This window comes from Lissotriton vulgaris, chromosome 7 (assembly GCF_964263255.1).
Source record: "Lissotriton vulgaris chromosome 7, aLisVul1.2, whole genome shotgun sequence".
Taxonomy (NCBI): Eukaryota; Metazoa; Chordata; class Amphibia; order Caudata; family Salamandridae; genus Lissotriton; species Lissotriton vulgaris.
In genome coordinates this window covers 1,022,443,342-1,022,470,704 of record NC_141695.1, presented here as the reverse complement: position 1 = coordinate 1,022,470,704, position 27,363 = coordinate 1,022,443,342, and the positions used below count along the sequence as shown (strand labels likewise).

General features: G+C 52.1%; 1 protein-coding gene across 1 annotated transcript in view; it reads left to right on the top strand.

The window, feature by feature from the left end:
* The window catches only part of HSPA9 (heat shock protein family A (Hsp70) member 9), a 373,785-nt gene that overhangs the window by 49,292 nt on the left and 297,130 nt on the right, over positions 1–27,363 (top strand). The gene's annotated exons all lie outside the window — the stretch shown is intronic.

The window sequence follows — 27,363 nt, the reverse complement described above, 5'->3', positions numbered from 1 at the left end:
CAGGTCCCTGCAGCGGACGCCTTCGTCCACTGAGCCACCAGACCCGGCATACACACATCTCTCTCTCGCTCGCTCTCCTTCCCTCGCTCTCTCTCTCTCCTTCCCTCGCTCTCTCTCTCCTTCCCTCGCTCTCTCTCTCTCTCCTTCCCTCGCGCTCTCTCTCTCTCTCCTTCCCTCGCTCTCTCTCTCTCTCCTTCCCTCGCTCTCTCTCTCTCTCCTTCCCTCGCTCTCTCTCTCTCTCTCGTTCCCTCGCTCTCTCTCTCTCTCCTTCCCTCGCTCTCTCTCTCTCTCTCCTTCCCTCGCTCTCTCCTTCCCTCGCTCTCTCCTTCCCTCGCTCTCTCGCGCTCTCCTTCTCTCGCTCTCCTTCCCTCGCTCTCCTTCCCTCGCTCTCTCGCTCTCTCCTTCCCTCGCTCTCTCGCTCTCTCCTTCCCTCGCTCTCTCGCTCTCTCCTTCCCTCGCTCTCTCGCTCTCTCCTTCCCTCGCTCTCTCGCTCTCTCCTTCCCTCGCTCTCTCCTTCCCTCGCTCGCTCTCTCCTTCCCTCGCTCGCTCTCTCCTTCCCTCGCTCTATCTCCTTCCCTCGCTCTCTCTCTCCTTCCCTCGCTCGCTCTCTCCTTCCCTCGCTCTCTCTCTCCTTCGCTCTCTCTCTCTCCTTCCCACTCTCTCTCTCCTTCCCACTCTCTCTCTCCTTCCCTCTCTCTCTCTCTCCTTCCCTCTCTCTCTCTCTCCTTCCCTCGCTCTCGCTCCTTCCCTCGCTCTCTCTCTCTCTCCTTCCCTCGCTCTCTCCTTCCCTCGCTCTCTCCTTCCCTCGCTCTCTCCTTCCCTCGCTCTCTCCTTCCCTCGCTCTCGCTCTCTCCTTCCCTCGCTCTCGCTCTCTCCTTCCCTCGCTCTCTCGCTCTCTCCTTCCCTCGCTCTCTCGCTCTCTCCTTCCCTCGCTCTCTCGCTCTCTCCTTCCCTCGCTCTCTCGCTCTCTCCTTCCCTCGCTCTCTCTCTCCTTCCCTCGCTCTCTCTCTCCTTCCCTCGCTCTCTCTCTCCTTCCCTCGCTCTCTCTCTCCTTCCCTCGCTCTCTCTCTCCTTCCCTCGCTCTCTCTCTCCTTCCCTCGCTCTCTCTCTCCTTCCCTCGCTCTCTCTCTCCTTCCCTCGCTCTCTCTCTCCTTCCCTCGCTCTCTCTCTCCTTCCCTCGCTCTCTCTCTCCTTCCCTCGCTCTCTCCCTCCTTCCCTCGCTCTCTCTCCTTCCCTCGCTCCCTCGCTCTCTCTCCTTCCCTCGCTCCCTCGCTCTCTCTCTCCTTCCCTCGCTCTCTCTCTCCTTCCCTCGCTCTCTCTCCTTCCCTCGCTCCCACGCTCTCTCTCTCCTTCCCTCGCTCTCTCTCTCTCTCCTTCCCTCGCTCTCTCTCTCCTTCCCTCTCTCTCTCTCTCCTTCCCTCGCTCTCTCTCCTTCCCTCGCTCTCTCTCACCTTCCCTCGCTCTCTCTCACCTTCCCTCTCTCTCTCTCCTTCCCTCTCTCTCTCTCTCCTTCCCTCTCTCTCTCTCCTTCCCTCTCTCTCTCTCCTTCCCTCGCTCTCTCTCCTTCCCTCGCTCTCTCTCCTTCCCTCGCTCTCTCTCCTTCCCTCGCTCTCTCTCCTTCGCTCGCTCTCTCTCCTTCGCTCGCTCTCTCTCCTTCCCTCGCTCTCTCTCCTTCGCTCGCTCTCTCTCCTTCGCTCGCTCTCTCTCCTTCGCTCGCTCTCTCTCTCCTTCGCTCTCTCTCTCTCTCCTTCGCTCTCTCTCTCTCTCTCCTTCCCTCTCTCTCTCTCCTTCCCTCTCTCTCTCCTTCCCTCTCTCTCTCTCCTTCCCTCGCTCTCTCTCTCTCTCCTTCCCTCGCTCTCTCTCTCTCTCCTTCCCTCGCTCTCTCTCTCTCTCTCTCCTTCCCTCGCTCTCTCCTTCCCTCGCCCTCACTCTCCTGCCATCACTCTCCCTCCCTTTCCCTCCCTCCACCTTGCCCGTGTGTGCCCGGGCCGAGACCGCTTCTGGGCAGGCACACCCACAAACACAGCCTCACCGGAGCACTTCAGGGGTCTTCAAAAGACCATTCGTTTGTTAATGAGGCTTTGTCACCTCTTAGCCCCCCTGCAGCCCCACTCTGACTACAAAGGGAATCGCCCGGCCCCCACAGAGCAGCAGTCTGAGTCGCGCTGCCGCAGGTGTCTTTGCTGACACTTTAAAAAAATGTTTTTTTCAACACGGCTACCTGTCTGCAAGGTCCGCGGGCCGCCAGGGAAGGCTTGCCTGGCCGCCACCGGACCACGGGCCGTACTATGAGTAGCCGTGCTCTAGAGGGTGTGTTAAGCCAGCTGTTATACCATCACATATACCCCTTGAACACCAAGTGAAAGGACACCACACAAGTTGTAAATAAAATAAAAGGATATTTATTTATAACAAGTCTACCCTGATCTCTTTATGAGTCAGGGAGCTAAGCACACAACAAAACTCTTAAGAAAATACTAAGTCGCACAATTTACACAAATGCCCGAGGGGCACGAAAAACCATATACTACAAAAGTGGAATGCGAAATACTAGCAGGTAAGTAACTAGATCCAGAGGCTTCAGGATCGCTAGGACTACACTACTGAACCTTCAGGTTAGGAGCAGGAGCCCTAGGGAGATCGGGTGCAGAGTGTGCACTCACGCGGCATGCGGGACAAAGTCTATGGATACTAGTATCTCGTAAAGTTAGTTATCGGACGAATCCGACTAGGTAGGCTGAAAACGAAAAAGGATCTGGACACTTAGATAGTGAACCTACGTTGGAGCACCGAAATGCTCAGGTTACCTAGCCCAGGGGCTGTGGCTGCATAGGGTTCAAAAGACGTCGGGAATCCTCGTTACAGTCTGTGGAGCCTGAAAGAAGAAGTTGCTGGCAGACGACCAGTGATGAAGTTCGATGTGATCCAAGCCTGGATCGATGATGGAGACGACCTGAAAGCAGAGGGGACTCAGTTCTTAATCATTAGCCAGTGATCAGATGGGCACCAGGATGGCACCGGATGAAGTCACCTCGACCAGGTGAGTGGGCGACGCTGGGCTCTGCAGTCTCTCGGACCGGGAGGCGTTGTCGGTGACCAGGATGGAGGTGCGAGCTGTCCCACGAAGGTGTCTGCTGTCGGCGCTGCTGAAACCAGGATTGGAGCAACAAGCCTTGGCAAAGGCAAACCCACGCGGTGGAGACAAGATGGCGTCTGGAGTGGACCAGGAGGGTCCGGGGGGCTCCTCTTTTGGAGGGGAGCTAGGGCCAGTCTGGAGCAACCAGACCAGCGGTGTAATCGTCGTGGTTTGTCGTCAGGAGGGCTACAAGCCAGCAGGCAAGTGGCCGGACAACGTGGTGAGCAGCAAAGAGCAGAAGGGCCCCACGCAGATCTCGTGGATGCTGGGGGGCTGGACTTCGGTGCTGGAGCTGCTCAGTGTTAGGGCTTCTCAAACCCCAAAGCACTCACTCGAGGATCCCTCGGCGGTCGTGCTGGATAAGCGTCGTGCAGTTTTGAGGATGGCCGGTCCCTTCAGGTCTCGTCACACCCACGAATCTCAGCTGGGCTGATGTAGGTAGAGGTCAGAGATGCCAGGGAATCCGGGTCTCCTCGAGCTGGGCAGTCTTGATCCGGAGGATGGACGTACAGCAAACTGCATGCACTTAGATGGTGCCCGCTGGTGCAGGGTGGCTACTCCTTAGCCACAAGGGAGAGTCTTCAGAAAGGTTCAAGAGTTCTTTCGTGGAAAGTAGTCAAGATTCAGAATTATCTAATTTGGGAAGGGGGCCCGCTCCTACCTTTTATCCTAAGAAAAGGGGCTGACACGCGACTAGGTCCTGCCCATGGGTGGGACCAGGAGGGGGGTGGTTACACCCCTCTCCTTTGTCCGGTCTCTCCCCAGCTCAGGGGCTGGGGTGCCCCTGGAACTGGTTTGAGCCGGCATATGCACAGTGAGCACCGGGGTGCCACTTGCAGTCACCTTCCTCTCAGCCCTGCCTACCTGGGATACACAAAACCCTGTCTGGGATGGTGCTAGCACCGCCCCTGACAGGAAACCCTTTGTCCGAGCCCTCCTCGCTGGAAGGACTCCCAGCAGCAGGAGGTCAGACTTGTGTCTGTGGTAGCAGCATCCATTTTGTGATGCTGAGGCTCGAGTTAACTTTAACCGAGGTTCACAGTTACATGCATGTCGAGTCCCTCTAGATGGGTGGAATGCTAACCCCGTCGCCAGAATTGGCGAGGGGTTAGTATTCCAATTCGTAGGACACCTTACTCGACATGTTTTGATAAAGCGATACCAAAGTTAGCAAATAACCGCGAGGATTATAATGCACTTAAGAGTATATGGTACGCGTTATCATGGAACAGCTATTAGGACTTGGTTCCGCAAGCTGCAAATGGGCTCAGCTCATGCCAGAGCACCATCTCGCATAATTCCAAGCACTCTGCCTTCAGGATTGATAAGGCCTGCCAAAGCAGTGACTGATAGGAATACATGTGTCCATTTTAGGGTTAGATATAGGAATACTAGATCTAAAGCAAAGGGTGATTACACCACCTTGCCCCAGCTGTCGTGTAGCCAGTTGTGTCAGATTTGGATGGCCAGCCAGGGGTGGCATAATACATGCTTCAGCCCCTGGTAGGCCCTGGGTACCTATAGTACACTGTACAGGGACGGATAAGGTGGCCCAGTGCCAATTGGTAAATGCACCTAAGGTACATGGAATCCATTTTACAGAGAGAGCAGTGGGCCTGGGGCCCTGAATAGCAGGGTCCCAGGTCAACTAAGTTGAAAAACCAGCAGAACACCAGGCAAAAAGTTGGGGGCAACCATAGTCAGATATCCACCTTCCTACATAACCCCCCCCCCCCCCCCCCCCCCCAACGAAAGGAGATAAGGCTATCCTCGACCAGGTAAGCCTGTATTGCCTGAGTGGCCATATGAGGTGGTATATGCACTGGCATGGTTACCCCCTATCTCATGGTCCACTAAGCAATCCCTCACCCTAAGGGTATCTGAGGGTCTCCACCATAGGGAATCTCTACCTGTGGTGTGTTTTGGCAAAGGAAAAGGCTGGTGCTGGGATGGAGCCCTGAAGTGAGACTCAACTAATGTTGGGCTCAACTTCCTCCAATCACTATCCACCATATATGCCTTTCTTTCCATGACTGAGTTGCTGTGAGCTCTCAGGGTCAACCTCTGGCTACCTAAAGCTGGAGGCTGAGTCCCTCTGTTTGGCTTACTGGAGGGACAGGTCAGGTTTGGGGTTGTTAGGCCCCAGGTTTGGCTGTGCCCAACAGTGTCCATCTGGGGGAGGTCCCTAGCTAATTTTAAGGGGGATCCCTCAGGAGTTTGTTTTAGTTTCACTTGGCTAGGACTACTAGCCTCAGTGCCCTTAATCTGCTGATTGGGGAATTCTTTGGGACAGGGGGCCCTTTGGGGTCCACCACTGGCCTCCCTCACCTCTACAGCCCTGGGCTGACTGAGGCAGGGTAGAGAGGGGCAGGTTACCTGCTCCAGACTGGGTCCCACCTTGGAAGGGTCCACTGACATCGGGGGCTCAGCCAGGCTAGGCCTGACTACCTCTGGGGCAGTTCCTTCACAAGGGGTCAGATCAGTTCCCTGAGGAGGCTGATCCTTTCCTAGAGTCTGGTGGGAGGGAGATTTCTCTTCCTCCTCAATGCTCTCTGTCTGAGTGGAGTGATCCATAGTTTCAAGCTTCACAACACTATTATCTGTCTGAGTTTGAGCTGTGGCCATCCCAACTCCATCAACCTTTTCAGGAAGGGACTCAGTTTGGGTATGGGCTGTGACCATCACAGCCTTGCCAACCTGTTCAGGGAAGGAATCTGTCTGAGATTGGGCTGTGACTGGCACAGCCCTCCTGACCTGTTCAGGGAGTACATCTTGGACTGGGGCTGTGGCTATCACTGCCCCACTAACCTTACCATGGAGGTTTACCATTTTAAAATGGGTTTCTTGCTCTACCTCAGCCCAGGCTGAGATATCTAAATCATTCCCCAGTAGGCAATCTACAGGCAAGTTTGATGACACTGCCACTCTCTTTGGGCCAGTGACACCTCCCCAGCTGAGATTTACCACTGCTATGGGATGATCTCTCTGCACTCCATCAATGTTGGTCACCTGTTATGTGGCTCCAGGTATAAGTTGCCTTGAGGGGACTAGGCTCTCAGTCACCATGGTGATGCTAGCCCCTGTATCTCTATAGGCCTCAACTTTTGAACCATTGATGAGGGGCTCCTGTCTGTACTTGTCCAAAGTGTTGGGACATGCTGTGAAGTTGGCAAACCCCATGCCAGTCTCACAGACAAGAGTATCTAAGTTTGGGGACCTGGTTAGGCCAGAGTCCCCAGGAACTCCCAAAGTAAATGCACCCAGATTCTTGGGGCCACTCCCACCACCTGGGGGATTACTACTAGTAGTAACAGGAGGCTGGGAAGTTTTACCTGGGGGTATGTTCTCCTTATTGTTGTTGGCCCTTGGGCAACTGCTGTCAGTTTTCCAATGGCCTACCTGTTTGCAGGTATGGTAATAAGGTTTTTTTTGGGTGTTGGAAGAATTCTGGGACCCACCCTTTTCAGAGGATTTTTGGGGCCCTGATGTGGTTTGATCAGAAGATTTATTCCCACCCTTCTCTTGAGGCTTGGTTGATTTTCTTTTGGTCACCACCCTGGTTCTTAGGCCTAATCCTGGTTCTGACCCATTTGTCTGCCCTCTTACCCAATTCTTGTGGAGAGGTCAGATCCGAGTCTACCAGGTGCTGGTGTAATAACTGGTTCTGACAATTATTTAAGACTTGCTCTCTCATAATAAGATTATACAATCCTGTGAAGTCAGTAACTTTACTACCCAGTAGCCAGCCTTCTAGAGCCTTAGTGGCACAATCAACAAAGTCAGCCCAATCCTGAGACTGAGTTTTCTGGGTGTCCCTGAACAACAACCTGTACTGCTCAGTTGTTAAGCCAAACCCATCAACCAGTGTATTATTCAGGACTTGGTAATTGTTAGCATCCTCAGCTCTAGTAGTGAGGAGCTTATCTCTACCTTTACCTTCAAAGGAGAGCCACAGTATAGCTGCCCACTGACTCTGGGGGATGCACTGGACAGTGCAGGCCCTCTCCAAAGCAGTCATCCATTTGTGGATGTCATCCCCTTGTTTAAAGGGGGGGCACTATTTTACTCGGGTGTCTAGTATCAAAACTCCTGTTATCTCTAGGGATAATGCTGCCACCAGTGGGGTCTGCCCCACTCAATTTCTGCTCTCTGGCAAAGGCAAGTCTTTCCTTGGCAAGGGCAAGTTCTTCCCTCTCAATCCTCAGATTGACTTCCCTCCTCTTAGCTTCATGCTCTCTTCTCTGAGGGGATGTCATCCCTCTGTGAGAAGATGCCTGAGAGACATGGGTGTGAATAGATCTGTTAGAGCCTCTGGAGAGAGACCTAACTCGTCCATTCCCAATGTTAAGCCTGCCTGAGAGTGGGCCTGGGGGTCCCCCAGTTCCGTTCTCATGCCTGCTTAAGTTGGTCCTAGTGAGCCTACTGACTACTACTGGACCTTTTTCTGCCTCATCCCCTGACAACTCCTGTTCCTCCTCCTCACTTTCTGTTCCATTGAGGTTGAGGTCAGGGTCCCCAAGGGTTCCCTCTAAGGAGGGCATGCTCCCATCTGGATTAGAAGGGCCTGTGTTAGAAGCTCTTCTGGCATCATAAGTCTCTAAGAGACCTATCAGAAAAGGGAGTGGTAGGGTTAGAACCCTGTTTTAGTTTCCTGGAGGTACACAATTGTCTCATCTCCTGGAAGCTAATAGCTGCATATCTGGAAGTGACCTGTGGAAGGTCAATAACCACAAGGGGAGTCTCAGAAGACTCTCCATGGGTAGACATGCTTCTAGTGAGGTGTAAGTGGTGCACTTACCTACACTATTTGTTTACCTACTCATCCCTTGCTAAGAGTTGTATTCAGGGTGTGCTAGGCCCTGTTACACTACAACAGCTGGTTCAGTAGAACTCAGAGTATTCTAAGCTAAGTTATATGTACCTTGGTACTTATGTGATCTTTCAAATGATATTCTTAGGATACGTGTGTGGCAAAACAGCAAGCTTAAATCCCAACCGCTGCACACCAATGTGAGAAGTTGGCCTGATATGTAGTGCTCACTATTCTAGTGATCACTGTGTATCATCCCAAACAACCCTTATTGATGATTGGTTGTAAGTCAACCTTATAGACCAGCTATCCTAGTAGCATGGACAAGAGCAGTCTTTAGGCTAAACTCTAGAGGCCGTGTTAAGCCAGCTGTTATACCATCACATATACCCCTTGAACACCAAGTGGAAGGACACCACACAAGTTGTTATGAAAATAAAAGGATAGTTATTTATAACAAGTCTACCCTGATCTCTTTATGAGTCAGGGAGCTAATCACACAACAAAACTCTTAAGAAAATACTTTAAGTCGCACAATTTACACAAATGCCCGTGGGGCACGAAAAACCATATACTACAAAAGTGGAATGCGAAATACTAGCAGATAAGTAACTAGATCCAGAGGCTTCAGGATCGCTAGGACTACACTGCTGAACCTTCAGGTTAGGAGCAGGAGGCCTAGGGAGATCGGGTGCAGAGTGTGCACTCTCACACGGGATGTGGGACAAAGTCTATGGATACTAGTATCTCGTAAAGTTACAGTTATCGGACGAATCCGACTAGGTAGGCTGAAAACGAAAAAGGATCTGGACACTTAGATAGTGAACCTACGTTGGAGCACCGAAATGCTCAGGTTACCTAGCCCAGGGGCTGCGGCTGCATAGGGTTCATAAGACGTCGGGAATCCTCGTTAGTCTATGGAGCCTGAAAGAAGAAGTTGCTGGCAGGCGACCAGTGATGAAGTTCGATGTGATCCAAGCCTGGATCGATGATGGAGACGACCTGAAAGCAGAGGGGACTCAGTTCTTAATCACTAGCCAGTGATCAGATGGGCACCAGGATGGCACCGGATGAAGTCACCTCGACCAGATGAGTGGGCGACGCTGGGCTCTGCAGTCTCTCGGACCGGGAGGCGTTGTCGGCGACCAGGATGGAGGTGCGAGCTGTCCCACGAAGGTGTCTGCTGTCGGCGCTGCTGAAACCAGGATTGGAGCAACAAGCCTTGGCAAAGGCAAACCCACGCGGTGGAGACAAGATGGCGTCTGGAGTGGACCAGGAGGGTCCGGGGGGCTCCTCTTTTGGAGGGGAGCTAGGGCCAGTCTGGAGCAACCAGACCAGCGGTGTAATCGTCGTGGTTTGTCGTCAGGAGGGCTACAAGCCAGCAGGCAAGTGGCCGGACAACGTGGTGAGCAGCAAAGAGCAGAAGGGCCCCACGCAGATCTCGTGGATGCTGGGGGGCTGGACTTCGGTGCTGGAGCTGCTCAGTGTTAGGGCTTCTCAAACCCCAAAGCACTCACTCGAGGATCCCTCGGCGGTCGTGCTGGATAAGCGTCGTGCAGTTTTGAGGATGGCCGGTCCCTTCAGGTCTCGTCACACCCCCGAATCTCAGCTGGGCTGATGATGTAGGTAGAGGTCAGAGATGCCAGGGAATCTGGGTCTCGTCGAGCTGGGCAGTCTTTATCCGGAGGATGGACCTACAGCAAACCGCATGCGCTTAGATGTGCTGGTGCAGGGTGGCTACTCCTTAGCCACAAGGGAGAGTCTTCAGAAAGGTTCAAGAGTTCTTTCGTGGAAAGTAGTCAAGATTCAGAATTATCTAATTTGGGAAGGGGGCCCGCTCCTACCTTTTTATTCTAAGAAAAGGGGCTGGCACGCGACTAGGTCCTGCCCATCGGTGGGACCAGGAGGGGGGTGGTTACACCCCTCTCCTTTGTCCGGTCTCTCCCCAGCTCAGGGGCTGGGGTGCCCCTGGAACTGGTTTGAGCCGGCATATGCACAGTGAGCACCGGGGTGCCACTTGCAGTCACCTTCCTCTCAGCCCTGCCTACCTGGGATACACAAAACCCTGTCTGGGATGGTGCTAGCACCGCCCCTGACAGGAAACCCTTTGTGCGAGCTCTCCTCGCTGGAAGGACTCCTAGCAGCAGGAGGTCAGACTTGTGTCTGTGGTGGCAGCATCCATTTTGTGATGCTGAGGCTCGAGTTAACTTTAACCGAGGTTCACAGTTACATACATGTCGTGTCCCTCTAGTAGGGTGGAATGCTAACCCCGTCGCCAGAATTGGCGAGGGGTTAGTATTCCACCCTTCTAGAGGGACACGACATGGATGTAACTGTGAACCCCGGTTAAAGTTAAACAAAGCCTCAGCTCCACAAACTGGATGCTGCCACCACAGACACAAGTCTGACCCCCTGCAGCTGGGAGTCCTTCCAGCGAGGGGAGCCTGGACAAAGGGTTTCCTGTCGAGGGCGGTGCTAGCACCGTCCCAGACAGGGTTTTGTGTATCCTGGGTAGGCAGGGCTTTACAGGAAGGTGACTGCTGAGTGGCACCCCGGTGCTCACTAGGCATAGGCCGGTCAGAACCAGTTCCAGGGGCACACCAGCCCCTGGCCTGGGGGAAGTCCGGCATGGGAGAGGGGTGTAACCACCCCCCTCCTAGTCCCACCCATAGGCAGGACCTAGTCACCGGGTCAGCCCCCTTTTTTAGTATAAAGATAGGAGAGGGCCCCCTGTTAAAATTAGATCATCTTTGGAATCAAGACACGACTTTCTGCGAAAGGACATCAAGATTTCTTCTTCAAGGTTCTCCCTTGTGGCTAAGGAGTAGTCCCCCTGCATCAAGCGGGCACCATCCTAAGAACACTGCGGTCTGCTGCAAGTCCTTCCTCCGGAATCCGACTGCCCAGCTCGACGAGACCCGGCTTCCCTGGCACCTCTGACCTCTACTCACCTCTACAGCCAAGCTGAGAACTGTGAGTGCGACGAGACCTCGAGGGACCGACGATCGCCAAGACTGCACGACTTCTTTGCAACAAGCCCACCGTGTGCTCCACTGGTGAGTGCTTTGGGGTCCGAGAAGCCCCAACCCTGAGCAGCTCCAGCACCGAAGATCAGCCCTCCAGCATCTCCACGATCTGCGTGGGGCCCTTCTGCTTTTGGCTGCTCACCGCGTTGTTTGGCTACTAGCCGGCTGGCTTGTGGCCTTCTTAACGACGCCCGACGACATCACTGCTGCTGGTCTGGTTGCTCCAGACTGGCCCTTGCTTCCTCCTTCAAGAGAAGCACCCCGGACCCTCCTGGTCCCCTCCAGACGCCATTTTAAAGTCCACCGCGTGGGCTTGAATTTGCCAAGGCTTTGTTGCCCAATCCTGGGTCCAGCGACGCCGACAGCTTCATCCATCGTGGGACAGCTCGCTCCTCCATCCTGGTCGCCGACAACGCCTCCTGGTCCGTGAGATCTGCAGAGCACAGCGTCACCCACTCACCTAGTCGAGGTGACTACCATCTGGTGCCCTCCTGGTGCCACCTGACTACTGGCTAGTAGTCTCGAACTTGGTCCCCTCTGCTTTCAGGTGTCATCTCTCTTCAAGATCCAGGCTTGGATCACTTCGAACTCTCTTCACTGGTCGCCTGCCAGCATCTTCCTTCCAGGCTCCTGGTCCGTCTACGAGGATTCCCGACGTCTTTTGAGACATATGCAGCTGCAGCCCCTGGGCTAGGTAACTTCGGCATTTCGGTGCCCCAGCATAGCCTCACTATCCAAGGGTCAGAATCCACTTTCGTTTTCCTCCTACAAGGTCGGGTGCGCCCGAGAACACTAACTCTGTGAAATCTAGCTACCATAGACTTTGTCCCGCATCCCGCGTGAGAGTGCACACTCTGCACCCGAGTCCCCTAGGCCTCCTAGAAGTAATCTGAAGATTCTATAGTCAAGACCTAGCGATTCCAAAGCCTATTAGTACTGTACTTACCTGCTAGTAATTTCGCATTCCACTTTCAGAGTATATGGTTTTCCGTGCCCCTCGGGCATTTGTATATACTGTGCTAACTTAAGTATTTTCGTAAGAGTTTTGTTTTGTGCTTAGTACCCTGTCCTCATAAAGAGTACAGGGCTGTTGTGATTCTTAATAAATATCTTGTTTGTTTTCATAACACTTGTGTGGTGTCCTTTCACTTGGTATTCAAGGGGTATATGTGTGGTATAACAGCTGGCTTAACACGCCCTCTCGAGTCTTTAGCCTTAGACTGCTCGTATCTACGCTACTAGGATAGCTGGTCTATAAGGTTGACTTACAACCAATCATCAATAAGGGTTGCTGGACTGATACATAGTGTCCACTAGAATAGTGAGCACTGCATATCAGGCCACCTTCTCACAGGAACATATCATCAGGCCACCAGTCCTGCCAGCTCGGAGCAGACCGACAGCCAAAAAAGAGCACCTCAGACTTATCTGAGTTGCACTTGAGGCTGTTCTGCTGGAACCATTTAAAGACCGCCCCAAGGCACCCCCGGATGCTCTCTCCGTTGAAATCCGACCCCTTCCCGCAAGTGAAAAGGAGCTGGGTGTCGTCGGCATACGATACGATCTGGGCCCCATGCGACTCCGCCAGTGCCGCCAGAGGGGTCATGAAGATGTTAAACAGAGTACGGCTCAAAACAGAGCCCTGGGGGACTCCCAACTTCCGGTGGCGGCACTACAGCGGAAAAAGGGGGGGCCCAGACCGTTTGACAGCGGCCCGCTAGAAAAGATCTAAACCAGCTGAACACCGTCCCCCTCAGACCTACCTCACTAAGTCTAGTGAGGAGACCCTCATGGGGTACGGTGTCAAAGGCCGCCGACAGGTCGAGCATCACCAGCAAAGCCTTGCCACCTCCATCCAACAGGAGCAAACAGGAGAAACAGGAGCAACAGGAGCAAATCCTCTGCGTATAGCGAGATGTATTGTTGACAACCTCTGCTCGGTAAGCCCCCATAACAGGTCCCCAGTCGGATCTTCGCTGCCAGTGGCTCTATTGCTAAAGCAAAGAGCAGTGGGGATAGCGAGCACCCCTGTCTCGTACCCCGGGCTACCGGGTATTGTGACGATATTAGCGTCCCGACCCGCGCTACGGCAGACGTGTATAAAACTTTCGTCCAATGAGTAAAGTTGGCTCCCAGACCAAAGAGCCCCATTGCAATATATAGGTACCGCCATTCCAAGCTATCAAAAGCCTTCTCAATATCTACTGACAAGATCATAGGTTGACTCACCTCCGAGTAATCTTCTTCGAGCAAGCGCACTAAACGTCTAACGTTGGTGGTTGTATTGCTAGTCTGTATAAACCCAGCTTGATCTGCGTGAACAAGTGAGGTCATGTGCGTTAAAAGGCGGGTTGCTAGAATACTGCTTAGTATTTTATAGTCAGTAGTTAACATCGATAACGGGCGGTAAGAGGCTGTCCTCTTTCCCTCCCGTCCCGGCTTCAGGAGCAGGACCACCAAAGCTTCGCTCATAGAGACTGGCAACTGACCCAGCTCTCTCGCCTCTCTGTATACCTCCTGAAGTCTCGGTGCCAGCAGATCTATAAACGCTCCGTAGAACTCAATGGGCAGACCGTCTACCGGGGGTCTTGTTGCGAGCCATGCTCTTGACAGCGCTCCGAATTTCTCTGAGGTCTATGTCCTGTCCTAGGCAATCCGCTTGCTCCTGTTCTAGCTTGGGCAATGGTAACTCCTCTAGAAAGGCCTCAATGCCAGGGTCTCCTGCCGTCAGGGAACTAGTGTAGAGTCCCTCACAGTAGCCCCGGAAGCATTGGAGGATTTCATTCTGGGCGTGAACTACCTCCCCATTGTGTTTTTCCAGGGCCAAAATGGAGGGGCCCCTCTTTGTTGGGTTAGCTAGCAGGGTTCCGGCCTTGTCCCCCTCCGCATGAACTCTCGTGGTGTAAGCTTTGTGGTCAAAGCACCGCAATTTTTCTACTTCTACTGCTACAGCTTGCTTCGCCAACCTCTTCCTGGAGCTCAGGGTGACCTGGCCTCCTAATTTCTGCCACGCGTGAGCTTTCCTCACTCCTGCATGTTTCCCAATGCAAATCCCCCTCAGTACTACCTTAAATGCGTCCCATTCTGTCGCCCTGGTGGCAGTCGATCCCGCATTCTCCTGCAAATGAGTGATCCCTTCTACCGCTTTCCGGAACACCGGGTCAAGTGGATGGTGCGTCCGCCACGCGTCCACCAGATCCCATTGAGACTGCCAGGCTAGCCTGCCCTTGGTTAGTCTATGGATTGGGAAGTCCACCAGCGGGGGATGTGATCTGTCTAATGAGATGTCTGTAATAGAATTGAAGTCTCCACCCATCAGCAAAGGGCCTGAGAGATAGTGCGCCAAGGAACCAGATAATCGCGCCAAGAAACCTAGTTGATCTACATTGGGTGCATATATGCTACTGAGCGCAATATCTTTGCCTCTAAGTCTGCCTTCTATGGCCACACATCTGCCTTCAGGATCTATAGTCTGTTTCGTAAGCTGAAATGGCACTCCCGCTCTAATCCAAATCAGAGCTCCCTTGGCAAACGCTGAGTATGCGGTGTTGTATACTTGGCCCCTCCATCTACGTTGCAATGCCACTCCCTCGGCCCTAGTCAAATGAGTCTCCTGAAGCAAAGCAATGTGCACTCCCCTGCGAACTAAGTATGCGTGTACTTATCTCGAGGCTAAATCGTTGACTCCCCCCACCCCCCCCCCCAATTCCCAACAAACAGTCCCCAATACCCCCCCCCCCCCACCCCCCCCGAACAGGACCTAGCAACAACCCTCTAGTTCCATCCAAACCATTAGCAACTCTTACACACTTCTGAGCCCAACAATGGTCACTGAGGGTAGACTTTGCGCCGACAGGTCGCCGCCCATTCCGACCGAGCCCTGATTAACAAGCCATTTCTGCCGCCCCGTACCCCAAATAGAAATAGGAAACAGCCCTCCCCCAAAACCTGATTAAGGAAGTTCGCTGCAGTCCTGAGTCACAAGTTTGCTTAGTTCTTCGGCCACGGCTACCCTTCATCCAGCATCCCCTCGGCTGTTGCTGGTGTGACCTTTGGTAGGTGCAGGTTGTGTCCGCCTCTGAGTGTTCTGTGTCCGATCGGTTGTCGTCTTTCTCCGATCCTGTCCCATCCGCTGACAGAGACTCCTGTGTTCCCGACAGTGCCGACACTACTTCCAATGCTTCCCGCCGTTCCGCGTCCGTCTGCGATGATGTGGGTTTCTTCAGCCCCCTCTGCCTGTTGCGGAGTCTTCTCGACCGCCATTGGGGTAGGCCCTCTAAGGCGACTCTCGCCCTCTGTTCAGTGCTATCTTTCCCAGCTTTGTACAGTTCCATCCACGCACCGGCGTCGTCCGGAGTATCAAAGAAATACGTTTTGCCATCCACAATGACCCTCCGTTTGGCCGGGAACAAGAGGGAGTATTGCAACCCCTCACTTCACAGTTCTCTTTTGATGGCCAGGAAGGAGGTTCGCCGGCGCTGCGTCTTGTATGTGTAGTCTGGGAATATGTTCACCTTGCTGTTGTCCACTTGGTACAGGCCGTCTACCTGCGCTTTCTGGAGCAGTAGGTCCCTATCACGAAAGTGCAGCAGTCGCGCCACCACCGGGCGGGGGGGTCTCCCTTGCTGAGGTGGTCTAGCCGGTACTCTGTGCGCCCGCTCCAGAGTGTAGAAGGTGAAAAGGCCCTCTGGAGCTACTGTTGTTTTGAGCCAAGCCCCAAGAAACTGTACCATGTTCGATCCCTCAATTTTCTCCGGCAATCTGACTATGCATATGTTTCTGCGAATTCGTCCTTCGACATCCTCCGCTCTCTTTTCTAGGGCTTCAATACGTTCAAGTGCATTAGTCACTGTTATCTTGAGGTCTGCCTGGGCTGGTTCAAGAGTTTGCAATGCTCCCTCAATCGATTTGACTCTTGTCGGCCAGTTTACCATGGTCTGCATGCAACAGCCCCAACCCCGTGGCCACCTGCGCTATATCTTGTTGAAGCGCCATCTTGGTGTCTGCTATGGCCATCAGGATTTTGTCCAATTGTTGTTGCAGGTAGGGGTCAGGCGGCTGCTCAGGCTCACCATGTTCCTGCTGGTCAGGGAGATCACTGTCTGGCGCCGTTTGGGCCTCGTTCTTGTTACCTCTTGGTTTCCCCATGATGAGGCCTAACAGTGAAGCGCAGCCGTCAATCGTTCTCGGGAAGCGGTTCCCAGATTTCAGCCCTGTGGGGTCCTGTCCAGTAGTGCACTGCCCCCTTCTTGACACTATTCAAGACGTGCCATGCATGATGTCGACATTCCTCTTCGAATAAGCCCCCCGTTGACGTCAATGTGTGATGCCCAGCACCAGTACCGAGGATCCCCAGTCAAGTCAAAATTTGTATAGCGCACTACTCACCCAGAGGGTCTCGAGGCGCTTGAGGGAGGGGGTGTACGTTACTTATCGAATATATCCAGGTTTTTAGTTGTTTTCTGAAGGAGAGGTGGTTCTGTGTGAGGCGGAGGTGGGTGGGGAGAGAATTCCAGGTCTTCGCCGCATTAGTAGGAGAAGGATCTTCCTCCCATGGTGGATCTTTGGATGCGTGGAATCGCGGCGAGAGCTTGATTGGACGATCGTAGTTGGCGGGTGGGGGTGTAAAAGATCAGGCGCGTGTTGAGGTATTCGGGTCCTAGGTCGTAAAGGGATTTGTGTGCGTGGGTGAGGAGACCGAACGTTATTCTCTTGTTGACGGGGAGCCAGTGGAGGTCTTTCAGGTGACTGGAAATGTCAGCTTGGCGGGGGATGTCTAAGGATGAGTCTGGCTGAGGCGTTCTGGATGCGTTGGAGTTTTTTCTGTAGTTTGGCTGTGGTTCCGGCGTAAAGGGTGTTTCCGTAGTCCAGTCGGCTAGTGACCAGTGCATGGTGACAGTCTTTCTTGTTTCGGTGGGGATCTAACGGAAGATTTTTTGGAACATACGTAGGATGTTGAAGCATGATGATGAGACGGCGTTGACTTGTTTGGTCATCGAGAGGGAGGAGTCCAGGATGAAGCTCAGGTTACGTGCGTGGTCCGTTGGTTTGGGTGCGTTTCCCATGGCCGGTGACCACCATGAGTTGTCCCAAGCGGAGGGGGATGATCCTAAGATGAGGACTTCCGTTTTGTCCGAGTTCAGTTTTAAACGGCTGTTCTTCATCCACTCGGCCACTTCTTTCATCCCATCGTGTAGGTTGGTTTTGGCGGAGTTTGGGTCTTTGGTGAGGGAGAGGGTCAGCTGGGCGTCGTCTGCGTAGGAGATGATGTTGAGGTTGTGTTGGCGCGCGATGGATGCGAGGGGACTCATGTATACGTTGAAGAGGGTGGGACTGAGTGATGATCCTTGTGGAATGCCGCAGATGACTTCAGTGGCTTCCGATTTGAAAGGGGGAGGCAGACTCTCTGGGTTCTTCCGGCGAGGAACAAGATAATCCAGTTCAATGCTTTTCCTTGTATTCCGACGTTGCTGAGGTGTTGTATAAGGGTGCTATGACCGACTGTGTCGAAGGCTGCGGAGAGGTCAAGTAGGATGAGGGCAGCTGTTTCTCCGTTGTCCAGTAGAGTTCGAATGTCATCTGTTGCTGCGATGAGGGCGGTCTAGGTGCTGTGTTTGGCTCGAAGCCGGACTGTGATGGGTCGAGGGAGCCGTTGGATTCGAGCTGACTGTTGACGGTTTTCTCAATGACTTTGGCACGGAATGGGAGGAGCGAAATGGGGCGGTAGTTCTTAAGTTCAGTGGGGTCTGCTGTGGGTTTCTTCAGGAGGGCGCTGAGTTCGGCATGTTTCCAGCTTTCCGGGAAGGTAGCGGAGTTGAGGGAGCAGTTGGTGACATCTCGGAGATGGGGTGCGATAATGGAGTCTGCTTTGTTGAAAATGTGGTGGGGACATGGGTCGGTTGGCGATCCTGAGTGGATGGAGTTCATCAAGCGGATGGTGTCTTCAGTGGTGATTGGGTTCCAGGCGCAAAGGTTGTTGGAGGGGGGTTTAGGTTCGGAGGCGGGTGGGGTGGACTGGTCGCCAAAGCTGTTATGTATGTCAGCGATTTTGTTGTGGAAGAAGGAGGCTAGAGCGTCGCAGAGGTCTTGAGAGGGAGTGATGTCGTTGGTGCCGGCGGTGGGGTTGGTAAACTCTTTGACGATCTTGAATAGTTCCTTGCTGTTGTGGGCGTTATTGTCGAGTCGATCCTTGAATGCTGATTTCTTGGTGGATCGGATTAGTTGGTGGTGTTTGCGGGTGGCGTTCTTGAAGGTGGCCAAGTTGTCAGTTGTTGGGTTTATTCGCCAGGCTTTCTCGAGGGTGCGACAGATCTTTTTGGATTTCTTAAGGCCATCATTGAACCAGGGGGCTTTTATGCTACCTTGCTTGATTTGATGGTTTTTCAAGGGTGCTAATTCGTCGGCGCTGTGGGTGATCCATTGTGAGGTTGATGGCTGCTTGGTTTGGGTCCAATGATTTGGCAGGAGGGTTTTGGTGAAGCGATGTGAAGAGCTGGTCGGTGGTAATTTTGTTCCAGTTTCTGCGCGGAATTGGTTGTGGGTCGTGGTCTTTTTGTAGTTGAAGTGAAAGCAGCTGTGGTCCGTCAATGAAGTCCTGTGGCATGGTTGAAGGAGATGTGCTTGCTGGAGGAGAAGATTGGGTCGCGCGTGTTCCCGGCATAGTGGGTGGGGCTGTCTACAAGTTGTTTGAGTCCAAGATTGGTGAGGTTGTCCAGAAGGGTGGTGGTGGTGTTGCTGTCGTTGTTCTTTTCCAGGTGGAAGTTGAGGTCTCCTAGTAGAATGTAGTCCTCGGAGGGGAGGGCGTGTGGGCTGATGAAGTCAGTGATGTCTTCGCTGAATTGTGTGCGGGGTCCTGGTGGCCTGTAGATGAGGGTGCCTCTGAGTGTGGTCTTGGGGTCGGTGTGTATCTGGAAGTGAAGGTGTTCGGCGGCTGCGAGGTTATCGTCGGAACTGGTCGTGATGCGGATGGTGTTCTTATGGACGATGGCGATGCCTCCTCCTGTTTGGTTGAAGCGGTTCTTTCGGATGATCTTGTAGCCTTCCGGGATGGCTATGGCGATGTTGGGCGCTGATGAGGCGTTCATCCAGATTTCTGTAAGAAAGGCGACGTCCGGCGATGTGGTGTTAAGTAGGTTCCATAGTTCAGTTGCGTGTTTGTGAACCGAGCGGGTATTGAGCAGGATACACTTCAGGTGGTTAGTGTCGGAGCTCTGTTTGGAGTTTGTGGATTTGGTGTGGTTCCTGATGCAGTCGAACTTGCAGGAGTGGCAGGTGAAGGGTCCATGGGTATGTCCTGGGGCGGCTAGGTAGCAGTCTGGGAGACGTCCGGGGTTGAGTGCTGAGAGGGTTGCGGTGTCATACGTTATGCGGGTGGAGTGGATTTTGCGGGGGCCAGGGGATTTGGCGCTGGGCGCAGTCCAGGCGTAGACTGGCGTAGATGGGCTTACCTTTGGCGCGACTTCGGCACGCATAGGGCGCCTCCGCTGCGCGAGGACGCTGCGCGTATGTTGCTCTGACATAAGTAGGTAGTGGGGGGGGGGCGGAGCGAGGGAGGGTCAGCTGGGAGGCGGGAGCGGGGTGGAGAGACGGGCTGGGAGGCACAACAACAAAATGGCAGCAAAAACAAAAAGCGAAATAGGGTTAGATTGGGGCACAAATTAGGAATATCGCTGTGATGTGGGCAGTGGCACCGGCACAAAAAGCTCCAAATAATTTAACCAGCAATGCGAACTTAGGCACCAATTATTTTACTAGCAATGCAAAATATGCGATATAGCGCTAAATACAGGCAATGTGGGCTATGCGATATAGCGCTACGCTGTTAATTAGGCACAACTAGAATTTCACACAATGCGAGCAGAGCACAATTAAGTATTGGCGGCAATGAGCAGTAGCGCTACGATACCAGGTGGCCAGGGAGCGTGGGGAGCGACCGCTTCTTCAGCGCCGGTCTCACCGCACTTGAGTCTGCCCCGCGATCCACTAACAATAGGGCTCCCTTCGTACCGGCAGGTGCAGCAGTGATCAAGCCATGTCCTCTTGTGTGGCGTATGGCCGTTCACACCTTAACACCATCGGGCCCATTCGTCTCAGCAATCCTCAATGGGAAGATTCTCGCTGTTTATAGATCAGTCGTGTCTCGTTACTTCGATCGGTGGCACAGCGATTGCCTCCACTTCGGATCCCCCCCCAGAGGGGCCTCCCAGCTGTGCAACGCAGGTCCCAGCCGTATCGCCGCTGGTGCTCGGTGCCATCCTGTTGACCTTTCGATGTTCAAATAACGCTTGGGGGTACCTCGGAAGGCCACGCTGCGTGTTACCCCCTGGGTTCAGGTTCTTTGTCGCCTGCGGCCTGTTTCAGGTTCTGTGCTCCTCGGGGTGTCGACTCGCCTGCATGGCCGCCATTTTAGGTTTCACTTTCGGGTCAGCGGGAATTCGTTTCTGATCGAACCGTCTGTGGCCCCCATGGCAGGTTCAGCTCTCAGGCTGCATCCCCACAGGCTGCATCCCCACGGGCTCAAAGTGTCTCTCCTCCGTTCCGTAGGGGCTCGGGGGCCTAGAGCGTCGTTTATTCAGGATTATTTAGGGGCTTGATTGCGGAGCTCTCCGCTCAGGCAGCCACCATTATCGGCGCCGAGCCACGCCCCATCAGTTTGTTTCTGATGATCAGCTCTCAAAAGTGTAAAGTCTGATGCTACTTTGTCTATCCTAGTATCAAGGGATGGGCGCGCCTGGTCCAGTGCTGCGCCATTCTTAAGGGGGGAGGACGGGGGGAAGGGAGGGAAGGGATACCGTTGCAACCACACGCCTGTGCAAGCCACTATGGCAGAATGTTAAGTGCTTCCCTGCTGTCCATGTATTCTATATTCTCTCCTATTGCCTGCTGGTCATCCTCATCGGATGCACTTCTGGTGCCTCTGAGCGGTCTCATTCTCCACGGCTGCTAGTACATAGTCTAGCTTAGCTGATAGATCGGAGCGTTGAGGTTACGGGGGCCTCTCTGTTCTAGAGGGCGACCCCCTCCCCAGTGTCATGAGGCACCATCACCTGGTGGGCGGCAGATCGAAGGTGACCCATGGCTAGTTGTTGTGCATTAGGCATACCCAGTGTGGTGCACTGCATCGCTGTGGGTCGAAGGTATGTCGGATGATCCGTCGCAGGTGAGGGGGGCTCCCGTCCGAGCCCAAGTCAGTAATATGTATTGTGTGGAGTGGATGATATTTTCGGGTTCCAAATAGGAGGCTGGGTCTCGGTGAAGATGAAGATCCCCCACTGACCGCTGGATGCCTGGTGCCTGGTCCGACACTATGGCGAGGAATAACTCACAGGTGACCACCAGCAGAAGAAGCCACACCTCCGGTGAAGGTAAGCAGCCCCTTAGCCTATATCCGTCTTCCGGCACCTGCTGCTAAGGGACACACCAGAGGGACAGGGCAGCGCGCCTGTAGATGTGGCAGGCCGAGCACTAGTGGCCCGAGCCCGGTCGATCCACGTGTCTTAATGAAATACAGTATGAAGAATAGATGGGAGATACCCGGCACCGGTCCGGTTCTCGATCTGCCCTCATGCAAGCAGATCCAGAAGGTCTTCCATGCTGCTCCCAGATCAAACTCAGTCTATCCAGAGATCCGGGGAGGGGGGGGGGAGGAGATGAAGAAGCAACCCAGGCATGATATGACCCTCGTGTCGTCCCCTCCCCTCTGTGTTCTCTGGAGCGTGTCAGCCAAAGGGGGGATGAAGGCTTCCTTCTACATTAGCGTCTCACCCTTTCTTTTGAAGGGGTTTACACTGAAGCTCCTCTAGCGCAGAGCGGGTGATATTTCCGGGCTCCAAAGGCAGGCCACGCCTCAGAGCCCCCGCGTACCACCAGGTGGGATCCCGGTCCGGCACCACCCAGGCGGGGAATAACCCACTGGTGGCTAGGAGCAGTCCACTTACCGCAGTAGAATCCAATGTAGAGGGTAGAAGGGTGAGGCCTGGACACGATTCAGGCCTCGACATGATTCAGGCCTCAAGCCGCCCCATGCAGGCGGACCCATCAGAAGGTCTCGTGTGCAAACCCGGAGTCTCTCAAGCAGGTTGGGGGAGAGGGGGAGGAACAACGTGGGCCCGATTAAAGACCCTTGTGTCTTCTCCCAGTCTGTGTATCCTGTAGCGTGTCAGTCAAAGGGGAGATGGAGGCCACCTACTCCAGGATCCCCTCACCCAGCCTTGCCGAAGAGCAGCCCCTGAACTCCGCTAGCGCTGCACTGGGAGGGGCTAGGCCAGATCAACCCCTCCCCCCACCCAGGTAGCACCTCAGGCACCCAGCTGCCTAGGCACTATGCCGACTCACCTCCATGGATGTGGCAAACTCCCAGCCCAGCATGCCGGTAGGATTAGGCGTTTCCTTCCGGCTGGGAGTGTTTGTTGGAGCAGCTGATCGGTCTAGGGCCGGCACCAGTCAGAAGATCTTTCTGCACCGCTCCGGCTTTGGACTCCCTGAGGCTTTGTGTAGTGCTCCCCCGCAGCGGATCACAGGCTAGGCTGGGTTAGCGGCTTCTGGTGGTCTCGTTCGAGCGGGACTCTTTGTTCTTCAGCTGGCGTAGCGCCCGATGTATTGATAGGGGTATATGGGGTAGTCAGATTATAGTACCCCGGCCTGGGGAGCTTTGTCATTGTGGGCCAGGCCGTGAGCCCCGGTATGGGAACGGCCGCACCCCGGGTCTGGTAGATTTCAGCATTCCTGCAGCCTCCAGGAGTTCACTATCGGGAGCAAAAAGGGTTTGGCAATGCCCACAGTGCCTGGTGTATCATCCAGATATAAATAGCATGTCGATGTTCAAAATAAAAGGGGTAGAGGGCACAGTGCGGCATTATGATTCATCCAGCATTTTAGTCCTCTATCACGCCCCCAGCCAACTGAGGTTTCATAAGATAAAACCATATATTTCCCTTTGATTAGTTTAGCTTGCATTTATTTTTCATTCGAGGTGTGTGCATGTTTTCATATGCAGTTACCCGAAGGTTTAAAATACAGAATCTTTTTTCTTTTTAGCCATTTCTTTAAAATGGAGTTCACATTGAATGAACCTGCCCCATATCACTCATTAGTATCCTTTCATTTTCCTGTTTTCAAAGTGTTCGGGTGTTTGTGATTCGTTATTGAACACAAGAAATGTATAACATTTATAGGTGCTGCCTTTTTGTATTGCTGCGCAACATTGCAGTAACATTCATATGATGTATGATGTGATTTGTAGGCATTTAATCGTAATTTCTACTGTAAATATAGTTCGACATTAAGACTTCATTAAAGTGCTATGTATTTACAAAAACTCACAATTTTGACTGAACATTCACATTGTAGTTGCAACTGTCAACATTGCTGTACTGTACCTAGCCTCAACCCTAATTGTTATGTTGAATGGGACCAGCTTGTGATCTGTCCATGATTGAGTAGTAGTGTACCAGGTGTTAAACTCGAACGGTTAGTGCAAATCCCGTCAAGGGTATGTCCTCTTTAAATGGGTCGGATTTCATATTAGTTGCAGTAGGCTTAATATTTTTAAGATCTCTCGCGGACATTCGCTTAACAGTGAAGAAAGACCAGAAAGAATCTTACTCTGAGCTTAATGATGAGGCATTTTGAACAGGCAACCCCACTACAGTGCCCAGGGCTACAGGGTGGTCCCTTAAGGACTGAGGCTGGGAGGAGGGCGCTAAGCCAGGGTGGTTACAACCCAATTGAGAATAAGGATGCGCAGGGTGAGCTAATGTTCATTTCATGGAACATTGCGGGCTGAAGGGGAAAATTGACAATAATGATTGGAGACAGTATATCAGAGGGTTCCAAATCATTTGTCTACAAGAAACCTGGGCGGTGGACAGTAAGTTCCTCCAGATGGCAGGTTACAAATGTTGTTGTGTACCAGCCCAAGAAACTAGCTCAGGAAGAGCAAGGGGTGGGCTGGCAATATATGTTGAATGAAACATGGAAGGAGTATGGACCAGCGTACCATGGTCCTCACACAACATCCAAGCGATACGCTTCAGCAGCCCTGGACGTGGGTGGACTCTGTATAATCTATATAATGCGGGGGCTTCTGAAGGTATTAATCCTACAATCAAGGAGCTAGAATTTAGACTTTCCCAGGAATTGGCCCACGGAAAAGGGACAACAGAAACTGGTATACTATTAATGGGCGATTTTAATTGCCATCTGTGTCGAACCCTGTTTCCCCTCATGCAGATTGGTCTCTGTGTCCTATTGAGAATGGCCCCCCTACTATGATCATTCAGTAGAGGGTACAACCCTGAGTAATCTCTTGAGGAGTCATGATCTCGTACACACAATTGATCTGGCCCCTCTGGAGCCTGATGGGTCACTTACTCTCACTTTTCAGGGCAGAGGATGCCACTCTTGTATAGATTACATGTTAGTCTCCAGAGAGGTCAAAAACTGGATTAGCAAAGTGGGGATTTGTTGGAATGCTTTGTGATCATAACCCCTTAATCCTAGATCTAGTAAAGCATTGTCGATCTGTGACGCGTCCCCAGGTGGACTGCGTGATTAGTGCAACTGACCAGGGAAGGCGGATCAGATGGTCCAAAATAGATGGTGTAGCTTTTTATAAAGAACGGGTGGTAAAAGGGAAAGTGTAGATAGACGAGTGTCTAGACCCCAAGATCGAGGGAATCACCCTGGTTGCGGCATTCAGCTCAATGTCTGAAATAATTGATGGTCTTCTAAAAACCAAAGTTCCCCCGAGAAACAAAACGCAACCTAGATGGTTTGACACCAAGTGTTCACGTGCCCTGAGAGACACACAATCTAGTCTAAAAACCAACCCTAGAGATAAGTTGAGTAGCCCACTGTAGATGGACCTATAAACAGGTCCTGAAACAAAGGAAGATTGCTCTTCAAAATAAATAAAGCATGGGCAGACCTAAGAGAGGCGGGTGAAAGAAAGGACATGAGACAATTCTGGAGGATAGTTAATAACCCATGTTTCCAGGAGAATCCTACATCAGAGATGGGATTAAATATCCTACCGGAACAGTTGGTATCTCACTTCCAGGTTCGGTATAATCACAACTAGGAGTCTGTTCAGGACAGAGGGTGGGAAGAATCTGAGGGGTCTATTATTAAGTTTTCCCTAGAGGAAATCACACAAGGGATAGAGGGCTTATCACGAAATAAAGCCCCAGGCCCTGATGGCACGCCACCAGACTTGTATTTGAGCAATGTAGACCTCTGAGCTCCTATTCTTACCAGAGTGTTAAATGCTGCCATTCAATCAGGGCTACCACGCTCTTGGTCAACAGCAGTCATTATACCCATTTTTAAAAAGGGCAACAGGGACAACCCGCAATGCTTCAGACCTATATTTCTGATAGACGTATCAGCCAAAATCCTGGGCAGGGTAATTCTGTAGCGGTTGATGGATTGGACTGAAGACAATCAAGTCATTACAGACATCCAATATGGGTTTAGAACAGGAAGATCTACTAGTGACCAATGTCTGAACCTATATATGCTGGTCGCAAAGTACACTAAAGCCAGCAATGAAGCCATGTGGGTTCATGGATTTAGCAGCCGCCTTTGGCAATGTCAATAGGAACAAGTTATGGTGTCTGATGAGGGATATGGCATTGATTTGGGCCGAATTAAAATTCTCAGTTACATTGCGATACTACAGCAAAAGTCCGCTACAATCTGGAGTGAGAGAACACGAAATCATTCCCTTGCACTAGTGGGGTGAGGCAGGGGTGCATTCTTGCTCCTTTCCTGTTTTCGCTATATACCAACAACCTAGAATAGGCTCTACTAAAGCTTAAGACTGACTGCCCGAGGATAGGAGTGCGCCAAATCCCAGTACTAATATACGCAGATGATGCGGTTCTCCTTGCCCGAACCCCAAGGGGCCTGCAAAGCCTGATAGATGGGTTTGTAAAATGTATGGATTCCCTGGATCTGACAGTGAATTTGAATAAGTCCTTTGTAATGCAGGCAGGAGCTAAACCTTGTAAGAGTTTTACCTATAACATAGGGAATAACCGATGGAGATAATTCCCTCTTTTTCTTACCTGGGGCTACTCTTCGATGAGGCACTAACGTTTAAATCCCTAGTGGAGGATCGATGTACAAAATTGATCTCCACAAATGGGGCCATATTAAACTATGGGCGGAGGTTGGGCCCGTGGTCCCCAGAACAGGTTATGAACCTTTATGGTTTGATTGGCTGGGCCAAAGCAACGTATGGCTCAGAAGTCTGGGGTTATGTCAATGTAGAGCAACTGCAACTTGTGAAAAACAAATGTATGCGTAGGATCCTTAGGGTCCCACAGAGTTCCCCAGCTGTAATTGCTCATAAGGAATTATCGAGATCTTATCTAGAAGATGAACTCAAGATCAGACCTATCACTGCCTGGTTAAAAATATGGGCTTAACCCTGAGGCAGATTTCTCAAGACAAATATTGAGGGACTGCCTGACCAGGGATAAAGGATTAAAAATTCCTTGGCTAAACTATGTCAAGTCCATCCTGGAGGGTATTGATCAGAGGGATCTTTTTACTAATCCTAGTTTCATTGTATCGTCGGATAAACGGAAAATTAAAATTTTGCTGGCTGCTCATCTTGCCGGAGCAAGGATTAAACGGGAGTTGTTAAAGAATACTGTACTCGCCTATAGCTCCATTAAGAACACAGAGGGTATGGAGCCTTACCTGTATGTGATGTATAATGTCCAGGATAGGTTCTTATGACTCATTTTAGGCTCAATCTTTTACCTCGTATACTGGCAGAGCCGCCAGGTTTTACGCACACTATTGAGCCGAAGGGTGCTTGCGGCTGCGACAATTTGTCTCCGCAGGACACCCTTCCCTTTGTACTTTTGTGTCCTTTTTAAGTATCCTAGACGAGAAGTTCTGCCACGCTAAATTGGCTTTATTGTTCTTGCAAAGAGCCCATGACCCTTGGACATTGTGCTGTATTATGAATTTTATTAAGACTGCTGTAAGTTAAGAAGTACCAGAGGGGTTGGTGCTTGAAGGGCCCAGTGCGGTGAACTTTGATAATTGTTTTTTACATTGAATTAATGAATTGGAAAGTCATTTTAACGTAATTCTCTCTTTTTAAAACTGTTGATGTGTACTTTTTTGATGTTTTTTAAACTATCGAATAAAGAATTACTGACTAACAGTGAAGTTACTTATAATCTTTGCCACCCGAGGCACTTTTTCAAATATTAAGTTTACAAATGGTTTGGTGTGGCTAGTTCCCTCAACACAAACTAAACCTAGGGTGATGCCTTGATTATTTGCAGTTGGTGCCAAGCATCTGTTCTGCATAGTGTTTCTATTCAAAGGGAAACAACCAAATTTTTACTTTACTTTATTATGCTTGTTTA